This window comes from Sturnus vulgaris, chromosome 2, assembly GCF_052056855.1.
Source record: "Sturnus vulgaris isolate bStuVul1 chromosome 2, bStuVul1.hap1, whole genome shotgun sequence".
Lineage (NCBI taxonomy): Eukaryota > Metazoa > Chordata > Aves > Passeriformes > Sturnidae > Sturnus > Sturnus vulgaris.
The window spans coordinates 24,273,388-24,297,685 of NC_142244.1; the positions used below are offsets into that span (position 1 = coordinate 24,273,388).

At 42.6% G+C, this 24,298-nt stretch overlaps 2 long non-coding RNA genes across 9 annotated transcripts in view; both read left to right on the forward strand.

Annotated features, from left to right (window-relative positions):
* LOC148224682 (uncharacterized) overlaps positions 1 to 24,298 on the forward strand; it is a 128,644-nt gene that overhangs the window by 88,504 nt on the left and 15,842 nt on the right. The gene's annotated exons all lie outside the window — the stretch shown is intronic.
* On the forward strand, positions 1,923 to 14,136 carry LOC148224684 (uncharacterized). Its single transcript, XR_015801189.1, has 2 exons — positions 1,923 to 6,779; positions 9,774 to 14,136. It is a non-coding gene; the product is annotated as an uncharacterized LOC148224684 (long non-coding RNA).

The window sequence follows — 24,298 nt, forward strand, 5'->3', positions numbered from 1 at the left end:
GTGGTGTACAGTCATAGGCTGGACATGAGGATCTCAGAGGTGTTTTCCAAACAAATTGATTGTCTGATTCTATAGATGAGTTTTGCTTGATTCAGAGAAATGAGGTTCAACTCTGGGTCCTGAAGCCTGTGTTGCCTGCTCCTACTTAACAGAAGAGAACCTTCAGTTTCTGATAGTGACTGTTAGGTATCACATGCCAGGTGAAGAAGTGTCCACTATGGTTAAACACTGCAATACCTCTGGTGCATTGCCTGGGCTGGTTTTAATAAAGATGATGCTGGTATATGATGCAGCTACAAAATCTTCTCCAGATGAAGTTTCCCTATTCCAAGAGGCACTTGATGTGAGCATTTCAAAGCCAGAGTAATAATACTGTCATGGTGGGCAGTGGCTGCAGAAGTGGTGTGGGCAGTCACAGAACATGAGCTTTGTTTGATGGCTGTGAATGACAAGTGATGCTGCAGGTCAGTGGCAGTGTTTCAGTGCTGCACAAAAGATACTCTCATGCTGCACTAGTGAGGGCCATGACTGTGGATGTGGTGGGCAGAACATGCATGGGGAGAAACACAGGCCAGCTTATTACTTTTGTTGTTTTGTGGGGCAAGCCATACATTTTGTACAAGCTTACACAGCTCCTGCAAGTCGTTAATCTGGGCAGTAAGAGGGTTAAATGTTTGGTGTTGTTTGGGTGGCAGGCACTGTTCTGTGTGTTGGACCTCCACAAAGGACAACAGAAAATCAAATGGAAATGCTGTCGTTGTGGACACAGCACAAGGCAGAGCTGTATTTTTGCTTCCTTCATATTTTCCCCCATGGCTTTTTTCCTTTCATCATTTTCAGGCCGGGGAGATCTCCATTTTATCTGTGGAGTGACTTTCCCATCCCCTGCATGCAGTACTGGAAAGAGATTAGCACAGATGAGAAAACACAGAAGAAACCTGCTGGAGCCAGTATGGGAAAGTCTGTTACAGGAGGAGTAAGCAGCAAGGTGTCTGAGCACAGCCGGGTTGTCTCTAGGGGACACAGACACAGGATAGTTTCAGGCCCTAGTACCACTGTTCCAGTGGGGAATTGCAACCACTTTAATTAGGAGCTAGCTTTAGCATTTCCCCAGAGCAGCAGGAGAGGGGGAGATGAGAATCCCCAGAGAGGAGGGGGAAGCTGGAAAAAAAGGAGCAATGGACACAAACTGGAACAGATTTTCTAAAGAAGGTACCACACATCTGAAGATCTTCTAGGAGGGCATCAAGAAAAAAATAGGAGTGGTTGCAATTAATCTAAAGAAAAGCTGGTGGGGAAAGATTTTCTTGTTCCAAATATCAAGAGTTCTCAAATCTGTGGATCTCTGCGTGCTTACAGCATGGTTGCCTTTAGGTTATGAGGTCTGCTGTGGACTACGAGCAAATTTCCTCACTTGGCATCTTCATTTGCAGTGCAGTGCCCGAGAAATTGCTCAAGACCCACCCTGATCTAGTATCAGGTTGAGGTGAAAAATAGAGCTGGGGGTTGGGGAACCCAGCATCTTATCAGCACATGCAATGAGAGACTGGCTCTGAGGACAAGGAGCACACTTTCTGTGTACAGAGTGGGTTCTAGGCTTGCAGAATATAACAGCAGGTGTGGGGAAGAGGAATTGGATCACACTGGGTAAGCAGACAAGGAGGGATCTCAGGTAGAATTGGCAAGATATGACTAGCCTTCTCTCTGCAGCCAAATCTCATCGTCCTGTGGCTGGACATAACTTGTATGGAAGTGGCTATTCCCTGGGCCCTAGCTAATACAGTAAGGGTTAATGCATTGAATAGTGGCAATAAATTTTGTTTGTATGACAGAGGAGTGGGCCGGAAATGTTTGCTGAGGAGTAGCTGCTGTCAGCATTGTGCCTTTTATTAGTCTGTACTTCTTCTTTCCCTCTAATGAAATTCCCATTGACATTTATGGTCTTGTCACCTGGTGAGAAGGCCATTGTCACCTCCACTAACACTTCTCCCTTCACAGCAGGTCCCATTCTAGATCTTCAAAGTAATTTTCATCTTCTTTTTTATGGACAAACCTTTCCTGGATGGATTTACCTGCCCATTGAACTGGCAAAGATTACCTCAAGAGAGCAGCAGACTGCACTCCTCTGGCTTTGTTGCCTGTTAACTGCACCTGCACTCTTCTAGGGACACCTGAGGAGCTTTTGTCACAGTCAGTCTGCAGTTTACACCTTGCAGCCTGTTGTAAAGCATCCAAACATACCCTGCTCTCCAATGACTTAGTTGTACTCACTCCTGTCTTTGCCTTGCTTTATCTTTCCGATAGCTCTTGGTCCCATTGACTCTTATATTGGATGATAGGTCTCAAAGACATGCTTTGTTCACTTTGTTCACTCAAAGATCATTTTAGTGTCTCAACAAGGAAAGGACAACAATGGGAGATCAACCCTTACTAGCCAACAGAAACTCTACACTACAGAGAGCCCTTAAAGGTATCCAAGATGTGAAAAAACCTTCTTAGTTTCCATGAGATGCAGGATTAAGATGGCTAGGAACCTGTGCTTCAGTAGTAGTAGAGTTTATGGAGCTACTTGCTTTACTGCAAAGCGATAGTTATTTTACTCTGAATGTACACGGCTGCATTGACAAACAGCTACACATTCCTTTGTTGTGTGTCTTGGTCAGGCTCACAAGGGGTTTTAAGACAAAATCTACCCATACTGCCTGTCAGTGAAAAGGTAAAATAATTAGTTTTTGCTCAGTTGTCTTTGGTGTCTTTCATGCTCTTTTTTGTTTGGTTGGTTGGTTTTAATCGGTTTTGGTGGGGTTTTTTTTTTGTTTGGTTTGGTTTGGTTTGGTTTGGTTTGGTTTGGTTTGGTTTGGTTTGGTTTGGTTTGTTGTTTTTTTTTTGTGAGGGAAGGAGGATCTTGGCTTTTTCTTTAAGGTTTTCTTCAACACCGTAAAACCTCTTAGCAGATATGGCCACCTACCTCCACAGCTGGTAGGGTGAGATCACAAAAATCTTCCATGGTCTCTCAGAGGAACTCCTAGGTTGCTGGTAGGAGTCTATGAGCAAAGAAGAAGGCTTGATGCCAATATCATCCTCTCCTGCATACACAGCTCTAACCATCAAATTTTTCACAATCATGGGTGAAGATGTTTGATTCTTAGGTCCAAGTGTGCTTCCCAGGCAGCTGTTTCCTACCTCTTCAGAGGAGACACAGTGGGCTTGAAGGGAGGCTAGTCTGAAGGTTCTGGTCTTCAGACTGCCAGCTGGACCTCCCTTGTATAATGTTGGCATCTGGACAAAGTACAACTCCCGTATGTTTTCTCCTGATGGTTAATTTCTGAGTATGAAAACAAACAGGAATAACAGCTTCTAAGTCTGGAGGTGCACAGGTCTTACTACATCACATGGAAACTGAAATAAAAAAATCTTTATTCCTTCATGCCACAGGATCACAGACTGGGTGGGTTGCAAGGAACCACAGCGGGTCATCTGCTTCAACCTCGCTGCTCAAGCAGGGTCATCCCAGAGCACACGGAACAGGATGGTGTCCAGATGGGTTTGGAATATCTCCAGTGAGGGAGACTCCATAGCTTCTCTAGGCAACCTATTCCAGTGCTTGGTCACCTCTACAATAAAGAGGTTCTTCCTCACGTTCAGGTGGAACTTCTGTGCATCAGTTTCTGCCTATTGTCTCTTGTCCCACTGCTTGACACCACTGAGCAGAGCCTGGATCCATCCCCTGACACCCTCCCTTCAGATACTGACAGACATTGCTGAGATCCCCTCTCAGTTGTCTCTTCTGGAGGCTGAACAGGCCCAGCTCCCTCAGCCTTCCCTAAGAGGGATGCTCCAGTCCCTTAATCATCTTTGTCATTCTCTGCTGCACCGGCTCCAGGAGCTCCATATCCCTCCTGTACTGAGGAGCCCAGAACTGCACACAGCACTGCAGATGTGGCCTCGCTAGGGCTGAGCAGAAGGGCAGGATCATGTCCCTTGACCTGCTGGCAATGCTCTTCCTAATGCACGCTAAGACACCACTGGCCTTCTTGTCCCCCAAGGCACTGCTGGCTCACGGACAGCTCATTGTCCACCAGAACCCCCAGGTCCTTCTCCACTGAGCTGCTTTCCAGCACGTCAGCACCAGCCTGTGCTGGTGCAGAGGGTCATTCTTCCACATCCTGTGTTTGCCTTTGCTGAATTACAGGAGGTTCCTCTCTGCCTATCTCTTCACTATGCCAAGGTCCTTCTGAAGGGCTGCACAGCCCTCTGGGGAATCAGCCACTCCTCCCAGCTTTGTGTCACCAGTACACTTGCTGAGGTGGCATCTGCTCCTTCACCCAAGTCATTGATGAAGAGTAAAACACAACTCTTAAGTGAAACAATATCACTCCCTGCTTCAAAGGTGAGAACTTTCCTGTGAATTAAAAGGCATAATATGCCAGAGAGTTGCTTCATCTTGTTTCAGTAAATAACATGAATATACTACACTTATGAAAACTGCCTTTTATTGATTCAATCTTCCAGCAGATAATTTTTTATGTTGTGGCTAAAACTGTTTGCTGGAAAGGACTGTTCCTTATCAGTATCCTGAATCTGGCTTGAAGAGTAACATATTCCTTCACATCTTCCTTAGGCCAGTAAAAGGGAGAATAATTTAATCTTTTTTTTTTTCCCAGTAACTCAGGCATTTTTCCCTCTCTGAACCTTTGTCTTATAACAGCTGAACCATAGGTCATCATTATTTTTTATTTCAGCCTTTTCTAGGTATAACACTGCCTCTATCCCCTTTGACAACACCTTCTTTTCCTCCTCTTTCTCTCTTTTATTATTTCATAACGTACTGTCTGGTCTAGACGTAAAATCCTAGGAGACAGATATTGTTTATTTACTATATAGAATTTTTTTCTCTCAGCTCCTGTGATAAATCCTATCTAAGCAAATATAAATTAATCTGTAAAATGGTTGTTTAAAAATAATGTAATTGAAATTTTCTCTAGGGTCAACAACAGCAGAAACTTGTGAGATAGTACAATTAAAAAAGGTTACTCAAAGACCATCCTTGAATGTTTGTTCCTGATCTCTCTGAAGGACTTCCACAAAACTTGCTGTTAGTCCATCTGACACTAGGAGACAAGTAGGCAGTGCACAGCTGAATTTGCTTGAAGAATAGTTGGAAATTTCTCAGAACTGGGCCAATAATGGACAGTTGCTGGCAGAGGCATTTTAAACCTCATCCTTTTGAAGTTCAAGGCATAACTGTTGACCAAAATGTTACCCATACTATATAATCAGGCCATAGGTAAAATACCATATTCTCCTACATCACTTCATACAATGGTCATTTGGTTTTGTGTTTGGTTGGGGCTTTTTGTTTTGTTTGTTTTTTTGTTTGTCTTGTTTTCTTTTTTAATACGTCTTTACAGTCAACCAATAAAGACTGTGTTTTACATGTACAGAATTAACTAATTTCTTCACTCACAAACTTACAGTTTAAGGGACAGAAGGGAATAACATACTATCATCTATGTGTCATCTGACACATGCTAGAGACATTTATCCAGCTGTTTCAGTAATGAGTCCAATAACTTGTGTGTTCTTAAAATAAACTATCATCCAGTAAGGCATCTGATCTTGATTTGAGGATTTAAAAAATGTGCCAAAGTCAGCCTACTTTTGTACTCCATTCTTAGGTTTATTTAAAAAAAAACCCAAATAGGTCTCATTTCTTGTCTGAATTTGTCAGTGCCTAGCTTAATGTTAGGATTTGTTGATTCGTTTTTCTCTGCCATACTAAAGACCCCATAAGCAATGGACAGTTCTCTTGAGGTGTTTACAAATAAGTTAGTCACCTCTTGGTCCCCTCCTTGATGAAGGTGAGGAGACTGAGCTATCGATACATTAGTCTCCTCATCTTTGAGATATGTGAGTTGCCCTATGTCATGTTCTCTTCTGAGTCCAGTTTTCACCCCATGGGTGTGTACAGAAACAATTGTGCAACACAGAGCCCTTGTGCTTTGCAGATGCCATCTTTGGTGTCAGTGCTTTCCTCAGCTGGGACAGAGCCTCCTGTCTTAGCTGTAAGATGTGCTCTCTGAAGGTTTTTAATTTTGGCTCGTGTTCACAGATTTTTTGGCGGAATTCCATCATATAACTGAGCCCAGCAATCTCTGTATGTTCCTATTGCCTTATGTGAACAATCTGCAACTTTTCCTTGGAAGAGGATTCTACAGAGCAGCAAGTTCTGGAAAGCTCATTCATTCAGCTATAAATTTGAAGAGATTTATTTTCTTTTGTTGAAATCTCAAACTTTGAAAACAGCTGTTGTCTCCATTTGAAAAAACACAGCATAAATATGCCATCTATGAAACTTCATAAGTTTGGGAAATTGAATAACGTTTCCAGACATTAAGAAACAGACATTTGGACTGGGCTTGGTGTGAAGTTCTTTGAGAGACTAGAAGCTTGTTTATTTTGTTTAGATCAAAATCAGTTCAAAAATACTGCCAACAGTTTACCCAGTCTAAGAGGACATTCCCACAGTAGCCTTCCTCTGTACTGCAACTGAAGACTATGTGAGGCTGATCATGGGTTCTGTTCCATTTGGAGGACTTTCACATGCTTTAATCTATTGAGATGTATGAAACCCTCTCCTCTTTGCAAGTCCTATTCTGCAATCTCCTTCTTCTGTGATTCACCTCAAAGGAATTCCTGAATCAGTTTTGTCTTCAGTTTTACCAACAAGTGATGCTTTTTGTGATCCCTTCTGGAGCTGTGAAGTTGTGAAGCTCAGGGTAGGTATTTGCTAGAGAAACACAGGAGCAAAGGATATTGGGAAGAGGGCTAAAGCAACTCAGATGTAATGCATTTGTTATTACGGGGCTGTAGGAAAAGCCCTCTTTCCTTTACCCATCCCAATTTTCTTTTTCATTAGCCTCCTGATGCTAACCTCTGAATAACTTCTAAAGTAAACCACCCATAAATATTGCACGAGTCTCCAATACTAAAAGCTGATAAAGTTTATAGCACTTATAAAATAAATAGAAGGAAATGCTTTTCAGTTTCCTATTTATAGGTCTCAAGAGAGATCTCAGGTATGATTTATCACTTCAATTTTAACTGTATTAGTCTCCCCCTATCACATACACACAATCCTTTTCCTTGGTCATTCTTTTTTTCTCACACACAGCTGCATCCTCTTTTCCCTGTAGACGTGCTCACACCCACACAGCCATTTGCCCTCCACATCCTTTGCTAGCAGGCAAGAGACTGTGCTCTTTTACAGTGTTGAGTGCCATCAGTTTTCACCAGAGTCAGCAGGCGTTGAGGGTTCTCAGCATTTAGTGAGGGGCTCTCAACCACAAGTAATTCAAAGAAAAAAACTACTTTTTTCAAGTGAACATGGCACGCGGCCAAAGAAGGATTAAAAAAGAGGGAGGCAACATTTGGACGTGGGTGGATCATTAAAGCACAGAGAGTATAGTTAACATAGGGTATGTTTCTTTTTAGGGCATTCCTATATGCTTTCCAAGTGTTAATGTTTCTAAGCATGCAGCATTCATCCTCAATTGCCAGTACATTGCACTTGAGCAGATAAATGGACTGTGGCTCATAATACCCTTTTCCTTGAAGGAAATGAACATCACTCCTTCTGTTTTATAAAAGTGGAGGCACACTTCTGGCCATGTATTGTAGGTCTGCATTAGCATTTTATTTTGGTGCAAAGGTGCATTTCTGAAGTAAATATCCTCGCTGTCTTCATTTAGTTTATATTCCCATTTAAATGGAAACTCTTGTTCCAGAAGTATATCTGCTAATGGGCATTCAACCCATGGGGCCAGACTACAGCTAAATCAACTTAAAATCCCCAAAACATGTAAATGTGGATATCAGATTGTCAGTGCCAGCTGTTTCGCTTTAGAGTTCCATTCCTATTGCACTGCAGCACTAGCTAATGTGTCAAGCCACATCACTACCACAACATTTGACACCACTGCATCCTAACTGCATTTTCCTGTTCTGGTTCTACATTAAAGTCCAACCAAACAAGAATGCCTTTCATGACTGTGATTGAAATAAATACATTTATGTTTGAAATTCCCACAGACTTCACTTCCAGGGTTTTCCTTCCCAAAACCTTCAATTGATACTGGAATACGAAGAACAGTAAAAAAGAGACCACAAAACCCTTAAGTCCACAAAACTGAAGTGCAATTTGTTCCAAGGAAACAAAGGAATTAAAACTAGTGCTTCTGATACTGCTTATGTTTGGTTTTCTGTCTCCTCATCCCAGGAGGGAAACTGAAGTTTAGATGACGTGAACCTGCTTGCTAGAAGGGCCCATGTAGAATGGATAGGTGAGGGGGTACAGATAATGGAAGAAAAGTTCAACACAGAAGAAAAAAGAAATGAAAGGTGAAAATATCTGTGTACAGTGAAAGGGGAATTTTTAAAAGCAAATCCTTCTCTTACTAAAAAAAAAAAAAAATCCAAGCAAACTGATGTGGGGCAAAGAGTACCATGTAGAATATAGAATTCCTCTTCCTGGGTGTCAAGAAGTGGCTTATCTGTTTGAAATTTGCAAAGCCCTTCTTACAATTTCTTCATATATCCACTGATATCAGTCTCTGCACATGAAAGGACACTGAGAAAATGTTACTTTCAGTGAATTATGCTCAGTTGTTTGGCTGAGGCTCTGCCTTGCTGATCCTCCCTATTACAAAATATTGCCTTGTCAGCACTGGCATTCTGGAGGGCCTGTCCAATTCCTCTCCAGTTGCCATTTCTCTGGCTAAGGCTTTGTTGTTCTTGGTGCAGGAGCTCTCACCTCTACCTCTGATCAAACCATCACCCTTTTGTTATTCTGTTATTTTGTTATAGCACAAATAAATCTTTCACCATTTACTACTTTATACCCCACTGACCATGCTGTTTGTTGTCTCATATAGACAGTAACCACAGCAGCACTTTTCTGCCTCCTCAGGACAAAGACAACTAGTCAATTAGCATCAACTCTGTTCCTTTCCAGTTCAAAGCTTACTCAATCTCTGTGCTTGCAGAGAACCACTTCTGGACCCAAAAGGTGGTATTCTGGTTTAGTTCATCATGAATCATATCTGACAAAATTGGCCTGCTGGATAATACTAGGATGTATTCATTATCTTCTGGAAATATTGAAACTGTTAGAACTGTAACTTCAAATGACCTATAATTCCACCATTTAACCCCTCCCCCCATTGTCATCTTGAGACTGTCAAGCACAAGGTTTGTTTCAACTGAGTTCAGCCACCTAAAAACCTAAGACATGTAAGTGTGATGTCAGAGTCCCTCTATAATCAGTGAGGAGACACAAGTGGCTACACGTGATGTTGCTTCCATCTATTAGAGACACGTTTTAGGATGAGATGAATGCTTTCTAGGTTAGGAAACCCATTTGTCCATGTGGCCTGTATTGTTAATAAAATGAGAAGACTCCTTCAGAAGGGTGATTCAACGACAGATTTTGCTGCTTTGTGATGCAGGAAAAGGCTGGAGAATGCACAGAGAAGGCCAGTCTGTAGTCACAGGTCTGGCATGCATCTACCTCTCCGTGCATGTGCTTCTCTTTCTGTAAGGCACCACTGGAAGTCAGAAGGGTGGTATATTTTGGTTGTCATCCAGCCCTGGGGGAGTAAGTTAGTGAGGATTTTTACAGCAGCAAGGGAATTCCTGAGCTTCTTATACAGTAGCTACCCAGAAATTCGTCCTTCTCAACCTTCTCAACATATCTCACCCCCTGTTTTTGCAAGGCCTTTCTGCAGTGCATATCTCCTATGGCAGCAAAGAGGTTAATGAACAGTCTGCTGAGGATAACAACAGACTGAGGTGCTGAACTGCCTGGCAGATACTGCAAGGCCAAGTGCCAGTGAATACAGGAGCAAAGCAGAAGTGCTTGGTCACTGAGAGAAATGAACAAGGCCTGGAGATGGCTGGGGGAAGCAGCCTGACTGACAGCCATCAAAAACCAGGTGGATTTATTCGCCTGCCAAGAAGCAGCTTGGTGAAAGCAGTATGTAAAATGTAAATGTCAGTAAGCAACATGAGCTATGGAGCTCTGTGAATAGCCTCTAAAGACCGAGCCTGATGTGCCAAAGCCGTTATTTGCAGAAATCAGTTCTCTCAGTTGTCACTGAGTAGGGAGGATGGACTGAGCTTTCCAAGTGCAGAAAATGACATGTTTCCTATCAAAGTATTTTATTCTGGGCATCCTTAAGGTAAATCGTGCCTCTTGATGAGCGTACCACTTGTCACAAAGAACAGCAAGCACTATAGAAGGGCCCAGGCAAGGTCCTTTGGTCCTGCAGAGAAGATTGATAAGGATCACAAGAATTCTTCGTCCTAAAGCCTGAAAAATTTGGAACAAGATACCAAGCACTAATGTAGGACTTAAATCCTCCCTGGTTCCTCTCCTGGAAGAATGGGTTTTTGCAAGCTCAGTAATCTTTCTTTATCATGCTTGGTCCAAAAGCTGAAAGATATTTCCTTGCTCTGACAAATGGATAGGAACAGCAGGCCATTGAGCCCTGTATTTTCCATACTGTGGCTCAGCACAGGACTGGCAGAGAAGAAATATCAGCATGGAGACTGCTCCACACTCCATGCAGCCGTGAGCCTCTCCACCGAGATTGTCAATGATAGTGAATGTAATGAGCTACAAAGAGGTGTGGTTTTAGTGGTATGGGCATTTGTCCACTAGGAAGTGTGCTGAAACCTCCAACGCATTTCACAGGTTCCACCAGAGACCCATCAAACACTAATAACATTCAATCACTGCTAACCAAGGTTGATTTTGGACCAAATGCTTGGAAAGGAAATACTACCAATCCCACCACCCATCCCTGCCATATGTCAATTATACATTGCACTATTTGTAACCAATGAAACAGAGCTTTTTACTATATGTCATGGCTTTCTTTAGAAGGTATTGCAACCATAGTTGAGTTTGGAAACTCTGTACATAGCTTATTTTATTTTCTTTAATTACTTTATCCATATATCTTTTGTTACTGACCTTTTTATCTACATGATGTTGCTGTTTTTTTTTTTAATTGCAAAGAATATTTTGTTTCCTTGTTTCAGTTTGGCAACAAACTATATAATCTTGTTCCTTATTTAGATGCATTTGCTCAGACAGCTTTCATACTGCCCACAATTAGATTTTACCCTAATTCAAACACCATCACTTATCACATTCCAACCCACTCAATACAGTGCAGTGGCAGAGATGTCAAGGCTTCTGTTGAGAGGACCTAATGCCAGAGCTTGAGCTGTGGTTTGGTCCCATGCAGAGACCTGCACCAGCTCTAATGGTGTCCAGTCACTTCAGTGGCAGTCAAATGCCACCAGATGCAGATTTCTTACATATGACCTATGAGTCAGCAGGGATTTGTAGTGATATCGCCTAATCCTGTTGGAGTCTATAATCAAAGGTCTCTCTGAATTCTTCAGAGAGAAATCAGAGTACAGAGATTGAATTAAAACCTTTGGTTGAATTGAAGTATGTTAAACCACTCACACATAAAGTGGAGGTATAAGTTTAAGTTTTAGAATAAGCAAGCAAGCAAGTAAATAAGTAGAATAAGTTTTAAGTGCTTTTAGTGAGTAAAAGGTCTCAGATACCAGAGTAGAAGTGCGAGTTCTAGTGAGGGTTGAAATACTGGAGTTTCCGTGGAGGCTCCAGCAACATAGTTTTAGACATAATAAAGCTATAGTAAGAATATTGCTTACATTTTTCAGATAGAAAAAAATAGACCACATGCCTAGTTTATACGTAACCTGGCATGCTAAGAAACTAGAATTCTAATAGGTTAAGAAGTAGTGGTTCAAGTTTGTGTCTTAGCTTGTTGAGAAGTTTCTATATAAGAACATGCACTGGGGAGAGCTGGTGCTTTTGCCATTTGCTTTTTGCTTTGCTTTTGTTCCTGCTCTCTCGTCGCTATCAACAGACAAGAAGAAGACAGGAGCTTCCACAACAACATTGGCCTTGCTGGGACCTCCGGGAGCAGCTTCTGCTTCTATTTGGAACTCTATACCAAAACTTAGCATGGACTTTAACGCTTGTGAATTTTGCCTTTGAGACTGATGTGCCTTTGCAATAAACAACTGTATAGCAACTATTAGCTGCTTGGCTCATTAAAAAAGACAACCCAACAAATGGTGCCCAGAGCACCAGAGATTTAACCCCACAAATCCAAAGTTAGTTTTGCATGGGGACAACCTGCTGCTGGGTTCAGCTGGCTTTGAAAGAGGCCCTTGGATAAATAAGGCAGATCTTGACTGGAGCATAGGTAGCTCTGTGTGGTGAATAAATTTATAACCCTGATGTTTCCCAGAGAGAAAACATCTGTCAACACCCCATTAACACCAGGAAGAAGGAACATTTTAAGACAAAAGACAAAAAACTGTTGTTTTAGTCTCAGCTGCATTTATCAGATGAAGTATATTTACAATTTCAATGCTTCAGTGGGGAAGAGCAACAGTCCTTGAAAGTGAAGAAAAGCAAAAATAAGAGTGGCAGTTTTTTTATTGAAAGAGGAGAGGGATGAAGAGTGAAGTGATAATTAGGTACAAAACAGTATAATGTGAAAGCACACTAAATAAAAAGATATTCTACCTCTGTCCTAGAGAGGTTAAAAACAAACAAACAAAAACAAACAAACAAAATCAAGGGAAACCATTTACTGATTACAAGAGAACACAGTCCTTGAGGGACAGGTAATTGCTTCTCTGTGGCAATATGACGACCAATTCCCACCCTGGGCTCTTCAGTCCTTCCTTTTTCTTGACCCTCTCACCTCCCTTCCCCCTCTATCTCTCACTTTGCCAGCTGAGGCCTGACATCCCTCTGCTGCGGCTCTCCCCTCATCCTTTGCTGTCTTTTTGACTTTTTGCAGTTCCCTAGCAACAGCTGTTTGCAGCTGACAGGAAGAGCTGTGGACATTTTGCAGGCAGAACGATGGGCTGGGCTCAGCCTCAGCTCATGGGTGATGGCTGACCCCAGGACCAGGAGACACACAGCAGCCCCAGGGCAACAATTTCTGCACCAATCTCTGGTTATGACCTGAAACAGTGGGGGCATCACTTAATTCTTAAGCTTCAGTTGTTCTTCTTACTGATTATAAAAGGTTACTCATTCTGCTTCACTGGAAACACTTATTTCCCCTTGCCAAACACTGGGCTTTGCCCAATGGAAAAGCCTGTCAGACATCATCAGTGGGGCAATCCTATGGTAGGGACATATGTATTCAAATATGGCACAGACATCCTCATTCCTCTCATTAAAAACAATAGCTCTGATTTTCATGTGCTGGGTGTTGCCCTGACAGTCCTACTATCCAGCACATCTTGCTGCTGGAGGCTGTTACTTCTGGAGCAACACTGGAAAATGTGTGCTAAAGCTCAGCTCTGCATGTGTTAGCCAGAGCCACCATGGGCTGCATGTGGGGACATGTATCCCCTTCCATTAACTCAGCTTCTGTGAAAGCAAGGCTCTGTCACAGGGGAGGATGGGTAGCTGAGGGCAGCAGCATCACTGCAGTAGTTACTGGAGCTCAGCTAAAGAGTGCTACCCTGTCATTATTATTGATCATGATGTTAGTATTACTATTGCTATTGTTGTTGTAATCTTCTTTTAATTTGCCCCAAAGAAATCAAAATAGTGCTTCTTTATATAGCAGCCATTCCCTTGCCACTCACAAACATCTCCTGTTGGAAGTGCTGGAGGTATTCTGGAAAGTATGATGGAAGTTTTTAAACCACTTGATAAGGGCTTTTGAAAACTGGACTCCAAGTCATTACACTGCAATAATTTAGTTACTCTGGAAAGGACAAGTACACCAGCTGAATTAGTAAGGTGGGCACATATTTACATCAGCTTATAATGCCAAGTGATCAAGGCATATGAAAGATTACAGAGTAGTTATTTCAGTTTGAAACAGAAGAAGAAAAGATACAAGGTTTTCTCCATTACACAGTAAAACAAGCGGCAATGTTTTTATCAGGCAGCCACGGATGTTTGAATTCTATTACATGCCTTGATCACAGGGTTTTTCCCTCCTGGTTATTTCCAAGCTTCTTAACTATTATGTTGAATAAAGGTGCAGAACTATCTTGCATGGTGGATATTATATGTCTGGTTGTTGTGAATCTAACCTCATTCTCAGCCTTGTCTTCTTCCAGAGTGGTGTTTTGTCTGTGCCTTGTTCATCTCTGGATGGGCAGAGGCTTGGCAGCCCAGCCAGCTAGTGCACCTTATGCATGACACACCAGTTACCCCACCTCCCATCTCTTACTTTCCCTGTTCAGCACTCCTTTCAGTGTCCCTCTCTGGCACCCTGCATGTGTGCCAGCCAGCTGTGTCCAGGGTTGGAGGTCCCATGGCAGAGGGAGGCTGCAGCCTTCACAGCTCCTACAGGGTATGTGTCTTCCAATGCCCACGTGTATTTTGGATAGGACCAGACCTGCCCCTGCCCATCCCAAATGGACCTAGGCATACTACAGTGACTTAGACTGCTCTAAGGTATGCAGCGGTGTTAAGACAAAGCTTCAAAAAGGATAACCAGGTGCCTATTCTCTCCTAGATAGAGATGCCCAATCTGCACACTGCCTTTGTTGCCCCCTACATCAACAGCAATCATCATTGGCACTTGTATCCCCTTCTCCTTCCTCTACCATTTCCACCTTCCTAGCTGTGCCCCATTGCCTCCATTTTTATGATAACAATCTCTGCTGCCTGGAGGAGCTGTTTTGAAGAGTGGGATAGGATACAGATGGATGATAGATGGGACGGAGGAAGTATGTGTAGGCAGAAGGCTGCTCAAGTAGAGAGTAGTGATTGTGGGGTTTAGGGAAGGCAGCAAATTGGAAATGGAATCCACATACTCCAGGGAGTAAGAAAGGAATAAAGGACATCAGGGGAGAAGTGGCAAGAGAAGTGGAGGGAAGGTGACAGACCCTATCACCTATCTGTCATTTATAAATCTGAAAATCTCACTGCCAACCTCTCTTGTTCATACACTTCCTGAAATCTACTATCCTTTCCATCAGACTGATGGCACAAAAAGTGCCACTGATCCTTCTCACCCTCCCCCACTTTTCAGCCTTTCTTGCCTTTTTCCACTGCTGCAGAAAATCACTTTTCTTAACCAAAATGTGCTGGTAGCAGGAAAATTCTCTGAGGCTGAAAAACCTTGCTGGGGTTGTGAACTGATACTTGGGAGCTTACCTCCCAGCTTTTCATTTTTTTTACACCAGCCTCACAGAAGCTGAGCTGTGCCTGCTCTCACACCTCTGCAAACAGCATCTCAGCATCTTCCTCTTAGGTCCTACCACCAGCCACAGCTGAGACCTCTCAGTTGGGGTGAAAACAAACCCATGTCCTGTGGCCACATATTTTTGCCCCCTTTTATTTTTTTTCTTCTGGTCCTCATTATTCTGTAAATCTCTGCTCTTTTTGTTCTTTAAGGTTTTGTTTGTTTGTTTGTTTGGTTGGTTGGTTGGTTGGTTGGTTTTTGTGGCAATATTCATTTTTTGTCTTATCTCTAGTCCTAAACTTGTCTCTTTGTCAATCACCGAGGATTAGCAGCAAACGAGAGCAGCTAAATCTAAATGCTCCCATTAGACTTGAAATGGGATTAGTGGTAGAGGACAGGAGTTTGCACTTCTCAGGTAACTTTATGCTCTGCGTTGTCTCAGGTAGAGAACACTGCTTTATTTATACAAGCTTATATTTTATAGCTTCTCTCCCAAGTCACAGGGAAAACTACTTTTGTTTCCAAAGAAATTCTTATATTCTTAGAACTTGAATATGCCATTTGGGCCACATAAATGTATGTTGGCCAGATGTTTAATACCCTTTTTTCAATGTGTTTTGCTGACAATAAAAGAATAATGAATGCTCCTGCAGGACAGATTGATGTAGATTAGGATACAACAAATGCATTTTGATTTTTGAGAGTGCAGAAACAGTAGACATGAAAAAATGAATGAAATGTAAATTCTGTTCCTATTTTTCCTCTGTGAACTTCATATTTTATCCATAGATTTGAGTACAACATGCATTATGAGTTGACCAGCCATATACTGTAAAAACAAGGCAAATATACACCTCAAGCCCAGTCACAATGAATGCCACATAAATCACCCCATATAATGGGTTTATGAAATCTGCCCCTCCTTGCTATACTCAGTGGATATCTTCAGCTGCCTTCCAGCAAGGCTGAATTTGGTGAGGTAAGTGACAATCTCGAGTGTTTATGTATTCCACCTATTGAAAAGATGAGCATTAAAACAATACTGACACTACAAGGGATCATATTTTGCTGTAACTTATATATCTTAAAATTCTCCAGGAGTTACTGGATATGTGTTGGTGTACCTGAAAGCAGCATTAAACCTACAATTTATGGAAGCAGTTTAGTACAGCAATAAGCCTATCAGAGATTAACACACACACACACTGAATTTCTGCATTTTGTAAACTGCCATCAATCCCCCGCACTGCCACCAGAGCAGATAATATCTTCTTGTCTGCAATAAAATACACTCTTTCTAAATCTGGTACCAGAGATATTTATTCCTTGCACAGCTCAAACACATGAATAAAGAAGTCAGAATGACTAGATCAAGTGCAACACAAATCTGTTGGTACGCAGCATATTATATGTCTATACAGCGTTTATACAACGTTATTCAAGTTCCATGCTCAAATATGACATGAGACAACATATTGGGAAATTGGAATATGAAATCCTGGTTCTGCTAAAATCATGATGGTTTACTAGTATCACTGCTTCCAACAGAGTTTGTGTCTGGGCAAGCCTCAGCTATATCAGTGTTGGTATCTTTTACAGAGCATGGACTACAGATGAAACTGGGAGGTGAACATCGATGTACTTGAAATGTATTGTGCAGTTAGGGCTGGTGCCTAATGGTGTATTATCCTCTAACTATTCACCTCCTTCAGTCCTTAATGGCATTGCAAAAGGAGAGAAAATGGTCACAGTAATACAGAGCAATAACCACCACCAAAAGAGATGTTTTCCTGTGTCAGACAGCACTCCTTTTCCCAGAGGAAAGGACATTCAGTTATAAAATCAGGAAGCACTTTTAAACAAAATAGAAAAAAGTACTGTTCTGAGTTAGGGCTTAAAAATAACCTGGGACTGGACCAGGTGGCATGATATGTGAGGTTTGTGTGGCATCATTTGGGAGTTGTGAGATGTGAACTGTTTTCTTAGCAGTTCCAATGGGACCAACTTTTCCTCAGCTTGTGCTCCCTCTCTGTTCTGCTGTGCCACTTCTTCTGTTTATCTTCTTTTTTTTGGCAGCTAGTTCTTCTGAAGAACAACTCCTCTTTTTTTTTCTTATAAGATACTACAGTATACATTCTAACAAAGACCTGATCTCTGGTACAACCCAAAGATCATCCAGCAAATTATATAAAGGATAAACAGGTGAAGATGTTAGTCCTGTCTCTGGAATGAGATGTAGGGATCCAGTGTAATTAAAAGTAGATGTCACTAAAAGTCTCTTTAGGAAAAGCCTCTGTTTCCTGAAGGTGGGATTTCTCTGCATGGAAGTAAACACAGAAGACTCTTGTCACATCCTGAAATATGTAAGACTGTGTAAAACCAGAGACAGCAGAGGCATCCATTCTGTGTAGACCAGAGTCCTCTCTCTGACAGGAGAGTAGAGAACAAGGCCAGCATATAGAAACACCTGCCCTGTATATTCCAGTCTTCAGCAAGTTTTGGCTTAAGAACTCCCTGTAGCAGAGGAGTTGCATCAGGTAGTTTCTGATGTTTGCTTTTTCCAGGATTGTACTGGATTAGTTCTGAAACTCACATGAAATTCCAGCACCCATTAAATCCTGAGAAAAGGTACTCCAGAGCTTAACTGTGCATTACATAAAGGAGCTGTTTCTTTGCTCCACTTTGAACCTGCCACCTGCCTGCCTTGAACATGTGCTGTGTAATTCCAGCACAGCATTTCTGGGGTCTTCTGCAAGCTGAGGCAGAGGAAGTCGTGTTTGCAGACTCAGCAGTGTTAGGTAGCACACAGCAGCATCAGAAAGCCACATAGCAGATGCTGTTATTTTCATGCCACTCCTCTTGGGCTTTCAAGAACCCAAAGACTCTTGGTTTTCTGGTCCACTATATTGACTGGATCTGGCTTTGTAGGTTTTGTGGATAGATATACATGATGGCAAGCCTTCCTGGCAAAAGGAATGGCCTGGCTATCCAAAAGGAATCAGAAGAGTCTGTTAGGATTTTCTTCTTTCCTCTGATTCACAGTCATGTTTCATTTCACCAGTGAAAAGCCCTGATGTGTCACAGGAGGTTATTCAAGGCCATGCCATGGCAGTGCAGCTGAGTAAAAAGTACGGTTTACAACCACACTAGCAGCTGAGCATGCTAAATACACAACACTCTTGCCAGCATGAAGAAAGCATGTGGCTCCAACAGCTATTTCACTGTAACGATGGAATAGATTTTCCAAGCTGTGCACAAAACTGTGCAGTACAACCTCCTTTCTCCCTCTGAATTGTTCTGCAATGGGTATAAAGTAACACAAAAAGCACATTTACAGCCATGTTAAAGCCCTTCTTATTTTATGATAAAGGCTGTTGGTATAAAGCCCCCAACCCATTCCATACTTTTTCAGACCCAAGTACTGTTTTTTGCACAAGGACAAATGCAAGCTTAGGTCTGCCAACATCGTGCCACGTTTAAGAAGATGAGAGCCTTGGGTTGTGCCTTCCCATGTCCACTCATGCTTCTTGTCCCACTACAGGCAGTCCCCTGCAGGGACAAAACACCAGGCAACAGAAATACCAGCATTACACTCTTACTGGGCTTTGCTGACTCTCCCCGAATGATCTCTGTTCCTCTCTGAGAGAAAGAAGGCCTCTTCCTTTCTTCCTCCTGAACACCACCAAAAGGGGAAAGCATGCATGGTAGTAAAAAAATGTTAAAGAACACGAAAGGTTCGAGCTGTTCTGGAATATTTGGGGAAATGTATGAATATAGAACTAAAAATGGCATTATTTAGGTTTCAAATATCACACACAGGATTGCTGCACAGAGAGTGAGTGAAAGAGGGTAGTATATTTGATGGCTGAAATACTGCCAGTCTCTCCCTGCCACGAAACATGTTCACGATGCCTGGACATAAAGTTCAGTGTTTCATTCCATCTCAATAGGGATTTTATGACTAAAGTGTCGAGGATAAGAAAAGACCAATTTGTAGTTTTATTGATCAGGCTAAAGGTCAGGGACAGACATGTAGGTCATGGTGCTTCCTCTGAATAGACACAGGACCAAGCGCCTACCTTCTGAAAGCTTAAGAATGAGGCAGGGAGGGGGAACTTATACTGATAAAACATCTCAGCTGAGATGTCAATTATGACCAAATTGGACAGGCTCAGAGATAGGAGGCCTTGTAACAACCACAGCTTTGCCCCCATGCCTGCATGCTCTGGCAGAGGGGCCTCTATATATGTTTGCTCAGCTGTGATGTGGTGTATGGGCAAATGCCAGAATGCCATTTAATGTAATAAAATCATAATTCATGTTGACAAATTTTATGAGATCAGGTTTCCCAGTCCTAGCTGAACCACATAAAGCATATACTATCACTACAGGCATTTTGGCTGAAATAGCAGGGGCTTCTGCTTCATGGAGATAGCCTGGAAGGTATTTGTCACCATGGCCCACTCTGGGCTGGCTGCAATAGTAGAATAACACAAAACTACATTGATTCATTGTCAGGAATTTAGTTTAGACTTAAAATGACATCAAGTGCAATGGTTTCCTCAGCAATGTCAGTTTTTCTCCACTACTTACATTAATTTTGTCCTCATTTGCCCCTGTGAATCACCACCGAAAGAGACACTTGGTCTCTGTAGTATGTGCTGTTTCTGGTTTCTCTGTGTTATGCTTGCAGTGTAAAGCTGCTTATGGCTGAGACTGTGCTTGCTGTGCACAGCTTTTATTAAAGATGGTTTAAGCTGACTTTTGTTCCTGCTGCTTCTGAACCATGCCATGAAGTCATCTTCATGCGTCTGGAAGGTCCCATGCCTATCCTCCCTGCTTACCCACTAAAAGTAGCAATAGAAGGAAGATTTCATACTTTCCTACCATTTAGGATAGATACACGCAGGGCAGGCAAACATTATTGTAAGTGGTTTCATTTAGGTGTTGCTTGTCCTGACCTTATTTCTTCAGGTGTACTCCGTACAAAGCAAAAAATAGAGTTTGTTTTATGGCAAATTTAATCTTTATGTACAAAGTAGAAGTATTCCTAAGTAATAAGTGACAAGCTAACACAGCTAAGCTCTTCGAAGAGGAAACTGAGAGCTAAAACTTTCCCTTTTTGCTTCTTTTCCCTACATTACGTTGAAGGTAAACTAAGACTAAAATCAGGTAATGCTACAAGTCCCTGAAGATGGTTTATCATTGCATGTTCAAACATCTCTTAGGTGTTGGTCCCATCATTCAGACTGTAAGATGGCTTGATTAGTATCTCACTACTTCACTAAATTTGAAGGAAATAATAGTGGTCATTTATTGGTATCTGATCCAGTCTTGTGGCAGGGAAGGTAGATGACAGCCGTGTCTGTGTACTAGTATCCATTTGAGCCCTCTTTTCTCTGAATTTGGAATTAATAGAGCAAATTAAAGGTCCTGAGAAGTATAAATTTAAGAATTTAGGTGTGTCAGAAACTTAGGTGCTCTAGCATATACACTTGCACATGCTGACATGGAGAAAAGACCTTCTTTCATTAACATTTTCTTATTCCAGATCTCAAATTGGCTGATTTTTTTCCCTGCCTGTATCATCTTCATCCTGTTGGGTTTTGAACTCCAGACAGAATCTGGCTTTATCACACATATACCTCCTAGGAATCTAATTCTTTACCCTTTTTTCATTATATTTTTCTCTCTTCTACCTATTGATCAGTGGAGTAATGAAGTTCCATCATAGGTTCTGGCTATTTTGAGACCTGAGTTCTCATATTTTGAGGCAGACATTCGTATAGCTAATTCCATACCTCGCTGCTACACAGCTTGGTGGCTTCTAGGTGCCTGCTGCACTATCAGTCAGTTGGAGCTTCTTCTGGCCACAGACATTTCATGACTGTGATCAGCTGCAAGAGTCATAAAAACATTGATGTTTTGTCTAAGAGCTCATTCTAAAGAAAAAGGTACAGTCATGTTAAAACACAAAATCAAATAATAGTTACCTATACTTCACTTGCAATCTTTATGACTGGCAGACTTAAGAATCTGATATAATACTTAGCACCTATCTCCCCCTGATCCATACCTTTATTCTGGACCAGCATACCTGGAGAACTCACCTTCCTTCCCATTAAAAGGGTTGAATAGCCTAGGCTCTGTATGTATTCCAATTATACCCTCAGTGCTCTGTTAGTGTGCATTTCTATTCTATCACCTTCACTACTTACATATTTGAATGTCTGCTAAATAGATTTTTCTAGGAAAGAAGAAGAAAGGGTCATATTTACTTAGTGTAATAAGAAAAGAGAAGAGGAGCAGAAAATTGAGAGCCGCCAGCAACTCTACCCAGCATTTTGCAGCTGAGGGGGTTGCATTTAACAGCCAAGCCTATTAGACCACATCAGATCTTCTAATCAGCCAATAGCAGTCAGGGAGACACATTCCCTGGGTGAAGCCAAACACCAGCTACAGTGTCTGTGCTGTCCCATATCAGGGAATTGCCTGTGGGAATCAGCCTGGCTTGGACACAGAGTCAGCCAACTCTCACCAAGAAAGACCCAGGCATTGAGTTCAAGCCCTGGGAAACATTTGTTAAGTTAGGGCAGAACCTGAGTGTTCTTCGAACAGTCCTTAGTGTTGTTATGTTAATTAGTTGAAGTTCTGGTCCCCTGTTGGTTACTCATTCCCCTTATATGGTCATAGTTCCAGAAAGTTCTCCCCCCAAGTGTATATGTTGTCATGCCCCCTTCCCCACCTTGTTTTAGGTCCTTGGAGTTTGTCCCCATACAGCATTCAGTTTCTGGGTATCATCCCTGTTTTATTTTCCATTAAAGTTCTTTAGCTTTTGGCCAACTCCGTTGTTTCCACTCCTTTATTTTTGTCACTTAAACCCTCAATACTCTGAACCCAAAAGTTTTGTTGCAGCCACCCTTTCTGTGACAGGGACCCATCAGTGTGAGGGTTTGGGAGGACAATATCAAAGAAGGAGATCCTACACTGCAAATTGTTTGGACTATGGAAGAGATCATTAGAAGAAAAACATGAGGAAGGAAACCTGGGGGCAATCAGTTTGATTTAAAAGAGCAGAGACAATAAAGTAGCCCTATGTTCACAGGCAAAATTTTATTCTCAGAAGCATCTTATTGGTATGGAGAAAGGCTCCTTTTGATCTCTGACCTATAATTGCTGGTTAAGGACACAATGAAAAACTACAGAGAAATTGGGCAGAAAGATTTCAGCAGCTATATAATGAGGGACACGAGATCAGGATGAGATTTGGGAAAGTTGAAGATGAGGGCAGAAGATGATTTTGGAGCTAGAACAAAAAAGCATTAGAAAAGAGAGTCAAATTTGACATTGGAGCCCTTCTTTGACCTTATAGGCAGAATAGGTATAAAGAGTATCTCAGAGCTGACACTGGAGATAAGGCTCTGCTAGCCAGGACAGTGCATTTGAGATATGGGTGGTGAAAAATAGGACAATTCACTATGGACAATTAGTCAACACAGCTGAATTTCTTGTGTTCAACCTACTTTTAGGACATCCTTTGGCATATGTTTCCAGGCCAACTCTCCAGGCTGGCTCACAGATGAAAGCAAAGCCTGACCTGTTCCCACAGGATCTGCTGTTACCTGTGCATTTTGTGAGGGTTTCTGGAGCCTTTCCCTCCTCATGCTGCACAGTGCAACTCTTCCCCAGAGAGCTGTGAACAAATTTGCCTGTGTGGGCACACACGGGACAGTGCAAAAGGATCTTCAGTGCAAAGAGACTTGGGTGGGCTAGTGACAACTTTTGCCACAAAGAGGATATGTTCCAACCTCAAGTGAAAGCAAATTCCATATTTGGAAGTCTGTATCTCAGGGTAGGTCAATGCCATCTCATATAAAAAACCCAAACCCAAACAACAAGTATGTGTAAGATTTTCTTTTTTTTCAGTGGATAAAGGAAAATTCTGTCACCTGAGGACAAGCCTGGTTCATCTCCCCAGAGAAGGGAAGCCCTCACCAGAACATAAAACTGGGTAGAGGAGCCAGGGAGCCACAAGAGTTGGCAATTATTACCAAGTGTTTGTTACAGGGGCTATGGTAGAAATGTGTAACATTTCTGGCTAGGTTTTAATCTGAAAATCTTGGAGGTGAACACAGAAGAGAACAAAGCCCTGAGCCCAGCTCCATATCCCACTTCAGGGCCACCAGAGGACTCACCTACACCTCTATTTTAATATAGAATTCTTAGTGTTGGAAAAGACCTTCAAGATCATCGAGTTCAACCATTAACGCAGCACCACTATGTTCCATGTTCCACATTAAATCATGTTCCCAAGTGCCACATCCACACATTTTTTTAACGCTTCCAGGGATGGTCGCTCAACCACTTCCCTCTGCAGTTCTACTATCCACAGCTCACTGTTCCAATGTTTGTCCTTCCTTTTAGTCAATTTTTTTCCTATTACGCAATCTAGAACTCCCCTAGTGTGACTTGAGGCCATTTCCTCTTCTATCACTGGTTGCCTGAAAGAACAGCCAACCTGGCTACACCCTCCCTTCAGGTGGTTGTAGAGAGTGATAAGGTCCCCCGAGCCTCCATTTCTCCAGGCTAAACAGCCCCTGCTCCCTCAGCCACTCCTCATAGGACTTGTGCTCCAGACCCTCCCCCAGCTCCCTTGCCATTCTCTGACCTCACTCCAACACCTCAATGTCCTTCCTGTCGTGACGGGCCCAGAACTGGACACAGCACTCGAGGGACAATCAGTATGGGGGGACAATCACTGCCCGAGTCCCGCTGGCCATGCTATTGCTGATCGGCCAGGATGCCGCTGGCCTTCGTGGCCACCTGGGCATTTTCAGGGCACGTCCAGCCACTGCTCCCCCATGCAGCGACGGGACACGGCGGAACGCGCCCGCTTCTCCAGGAACCGAAAGGGGCCGGGCGGCGGCTGCCTGTGCCGTCACCTTCCCGGCGAGGCCGCGGCGGTCGGGGCGCAGCCGGCAGCTGCTCGGGGCCGGTTTCCATGGAGACCGCGGGAGGAGCCC